The sequence below is a fragment of the Echinops telfairi genome, unplaced genomic scaffold (assembly GCF_000313985.2).
Source record: "Echinops telfairi isolate 266 unplaced genomic scaffold, ASM31398v2 ScPeMD7_7459;HRSCAF=8497, whole genome shotgun sequence".
In the NCBI taxonomy this organism is placed as follows: Eukaryota; Metazoa; Chordata; class Mammalia; order Afrosoricida; family Tenrecidae; genus Echinops; species Echinops telfairi.
In genome coordinates, this window is record NW_022111359.1 from 867,477 (window position 1) to 872,071 (window position 4,595).

Here is a 4,595-nt window from a genome sequence, read left to right on the forward strand (position 1 = left end):
GCCAGCCTCCTCTGAGCAGGCCCCCCGCAGCACCAGCCCCTGCAGAAATGGAAGCATGTGGTCACCAGCAGGGTGTGGGGGACACAACCCAGGTGTCCACCCACCCATGATGGGCACACACAGCGTAGGCACCCAGTATAGCACCAGCACACCCACCACCACTGAGCCGATTCCGACCCACATCGACCCCTGGTGGGGTTTCCGGCACTGTGCCTTGGTCCATGAGCAGACAGTCTCATCGTTGCCAGGAGGAGCAGCTGGTGGGCTTGAACCGGCAGCCTGGCGGAGCACAGCCGATGGTTAACTCCGGTTGCAAGATCGCTCTGAGAAACAGCTGAGGAGGACCGTGACAAGCAGACGGAGCAATGAGGTTCGTGAAGTCCGGCCAATCTTGGGGTGTCTCTGTTGATTAGATAGCAAGGCTCACTTTTCATGGCTAAGCCCCCAAAGGACACTGGGTGCCACCAAGCCCATGTGGACTGATGCACAGCCACCCCCGTGGGTTTCCAAGACCGTCACTGTTCACGGGAGTGGAGGACTGGTCTTTCTCCCACGGAGTGGCTGGTGGTCGTGAACTGCCGACCATGCAGGTCACAGCCCAATACCTAACCACCGCACGACCTACCAGGACTCCTTAAAATCACCCACAGACAGGCACACAGAGAAGGCGCTTGGCCTTCTCTGACCCCGAGGCCACGTAGCGGATTATAGACATCCAGAGAGATTGTGTGCAATCAAGTCCCTGAGGCTAACTGCCTTGTGGCGGGGGCCCTTGCTCACGGCATGCCGTAAAAGAACCCCATTTACACTGTCTTCCTTCACAAATTTTCCCTAAATCTTAAATGAAGTTAGAAACGAACACGGGCTGTTGGAATACAGGCTGAGAACCCTGCGGTGACTCGCCAGTGAGCGGACCTGACATCAGGCCAGGCCCCCGAGCCACCACAGGCCAGTCGCACGGCCTACCCTCGCGGGCCAACACACGCCCCAGACAGGCTCCCGTGGGCAGGCAGCCCGAGGAGGGACCCTTGACAGTGAAAATTGGCAGACCCTTAAATGGGGGACATGGGAAGCCCAGTGTCGGGGGACAGCAGCCCGCCGCGAGAGGGGCCGGGGAGTCCAGGTACAGAGTTTCCACGGGGCGGGAGCCCCTTCTGCTGCCAGGAATCTGCGGATGGGGGCCTTGGGGCTCCCTGGTCCCCCCAGCAGGGAGCGCTCAGTGTGTGATTTGCTCACGGGCAGCGCCTCTATTGAAAGTGAAAGCATGCCGTGTACCATTGTGGGAAATGATACGGTGCTGCCTTGCACAAGTGGGGACACGCAGACATGTGGCGGCAGAGCCAGCCCCCGCTCCGCCCCCTACGTGGGAATAAGTAAGAAATGCTGCTGCATTCAAAATAAATGTATACTTAATGGATAAATACCTGTACATAGATCTGTGTCCCTGTGGTTAGGTATAATTATATTTACATATGCACGTGCCTGTATTTAGACCTCTATTAATGTCCTTTGTCCCCTAGTTCTTTCCTCTATTTCCTTTTACTTTCCTGCTGTCCCACTATCATGTTCAACCTTCATTCGGCTTTCAGTAATTCCTCTGGCTACATTGCCGTTGATCAAACCCCACCAGGCATATGTTAAGTATTAAGGTAGCAGACAGACATTGGGCCTCTACTCAAGTCCCCCCTCAATTCAAGAACACTTTGTTTTAATAACTTGGCATTCTGTGATGCTCACCTTCCGGGAACAATTGCCGAAAACAAAATGGGTGCATAACCAAAAGTGGTGAAGAAAGCTGAGGGTGCCCGGCTATTACAAGACCTAGTGTCTGGGGTCTTAAAGGCTTGAAGTTAAATAAGCAGCCATCTAGTGTAGAAGCAACAAAGCTCACGTGGAAGAAGCACACCAGCCTGTGTGATCATGAGGTGTTGATGGGATCAGGTATCAAAGACCCCAAACAAGCAATTATATCGATGTGAACAAGGGGGGTCAGAATGGTGAACCGAGGCCTGTCGGTAGACAATTGGCCATCACATCACAGAAGGGTCACAAGGAGGGGACGAGCCAGGCAGGGAGCAGCATAGCACAGGCGGAACATAGAACATTCACCCAGGTCAGTGATTCTAAACCTTCCCACCACCCTTTCATACAGTTCCTCATGTTGCGGTGACCCCCCAACCACAAAATTATTTTCGTCGCTAATTCATCACTGTGATTTTGCTACTGTTATGAATCAGGCGACCCCTGTGAAAGGGTTGTCCAACCCCCAAAGGGGTCATGACCCACAGGTTGAGAACCACTGCTCTAGTTCTTTAATGCCCCCCCCCCCACACACACACACTATCATGACCCCAGTTCTACCTTAAGTATCCGGCTAGACCAGAGCATGTGCACTGGTATGAATAAGAGTAAGAACTCTGGACACACAGGATCCAGGACAGATAACCCCCTCAGGAACAATAATGGGGGCAGTGATTACCAAGTGTAGAGGGAGGTGGGGGGAGGAATGGGGACCAATCACAATGATCGATGTATAACACCCCCACCCACACACACACACACCTAAGGGGACGAACAACAAAAACATGGGTGAAGGGAGACACAGGATGGTGTAAGATATGAAAATAATGATAATTTATCACTTCTCAGGGGTTCACGAGGGTGGGAGGATGGGTAAGGGAGGGAAAAAAATGAGCTGATCCCAAAGGCTCAAGTAGAAAGAAAATGTTTTTGAAAAGGATGATGGCAACCTATGTACAAATGTGCTTGACACGGTGGATGGATGGATTATTCTAAGAGCTGTAAGAGCTCACAATAAAATGAGTTTTGAAACAGAATGTCCATTAATAAAAATAATAAATGTATAAAATCATTTGCCTTTCGACGAAGCTGGCCCCACTTGATGGGGGACCCCACCTCTGAGCGGGGCTGTGAGGGGCGCTGAGAAGGCCCGGGCCAGGCAGGTGTGCAGGGCCCCATGCACAGAGAGGCCACCCCAACGCCTTCAGACACACCTGTGGTTGGGACCACCAGGACCGCCCTGGGAAGGAGCTACGGAGCGGGCCTCCCAAGAAACCTCGGCATGCTTTTGCCCCTCAGGGGCTCAGCTGCTGAACCGCCCAGAAGCCAGGTGTTTCGGGGGCTCCCCCACCCCCAGCGGTACCTGGGAAGAAAGCCCTGGGCGGCGACCTCTCCCCACACCTGGCGTCACCGAGTGTTCCCATCCAAGATCCTAGAGGAGGGTCTCCCTCGTGGCCCAAGCAGGAGGGTCCAGAGTCTCACGGAAGCCAGTCACTGGAACCTGCGAGGCTGAATGAGCCCCCAAGACAATCGCCCCAGGGCACTTTGAGCCCTGATTCTGAAACCAATCTGCCTGGAGGACCTGACCCATCCTGCAGCGGTTCCCAGGTGCCTGGGGGGCAAATGGGAAAGCGTGGGGAGTGGGGGCGGGGGTCCGGAGGGAGGGTCTGAGCCCCGGCTGAAGCGGGAGCCACCATGGAGCAGAGCAGGGTCTCCTGTGACCCGGTCCCCGCAGCCCCAGCCTTCCCCACCCCTATCAAACCCGGGATAGGGGCTTTCTGGTCAATTCTATTTCGGCGGTCCCCGTGGTCACTGGAAATGCAGGGCGGGGCCTCACTTCTCAATCCAGGCTCAGAACTTCGCTGCCATCAGGTCTCCATTCCAAGCGGCAAGGACCCCACAGGACAGGGGAGAGCTGGCTGCCTTGTTGGGGTTTCCGAAACTTTAAACCGTGCCGGGCACAGGCAGCCTCCTCTTTCTCCCTCGTACCGGCTGTTGGGATTGAACTGCTGACCTTGTGGTTCGCAGACCCCACTCCCACAACAGGGCTCGGAGGGTTAGGCCGTGGATCTCAGGCTGCATTAATCTTCTCAGGCTTTGTCTCCACCCTGCCTGCCCCGCCCCCACTGTCGTCATTTCATTTAGGGCTGTGCTTCTCAAACTTCCTCACGCCGCGACCCTTTCAGACGGTTCCTCAGGTGGTGGTGACCCCCAACCATAAAGTTATTTTCGTTGCTACCTCATCACGTCATTTTGCTACTGTTAACAAACCGCATGTACATATCTGACAGGCAGCATGGATGTTCATTGTGACAAATGACACATCATGAAAGCAGAGTGATGAATCACAAAACAGTACGTAATTACGTATTGTGACATATTTATGGGTTTTCCGATGGTCTTAGGCAACCCCTGTGAAAGGGTCCTTCGATCCCCAAAGGAGTCGCGACCCATTGGTTGAGAACCGCGGCTTTAAGCCTTCCACCAACCAACCAAACCTCCCTGCACCGAGTCATGCCGACTCACGGCCGCCCTGTGGGGCAGGGTAGGGCTGCCCTGGTGGGTTTCTGAGACTGACACTCCTCACGGGAGTAGAAAGCCCCATCTTTCCCCCCAGAGCTGCTGATGGTTTCGAACTGCTGACCTTGCGATTCGTGGTCCAACATGGAGCCACACCACCACCAGGGCTGCTCCCACCAGGGGCAGCACACACCCTGGGCTTTCTGTGGGAACAGATCCCCTCTCTCCCTGCTGGGCCCCGGGGGCAGCCGCATGACGGTCTCCCACCCTGACCC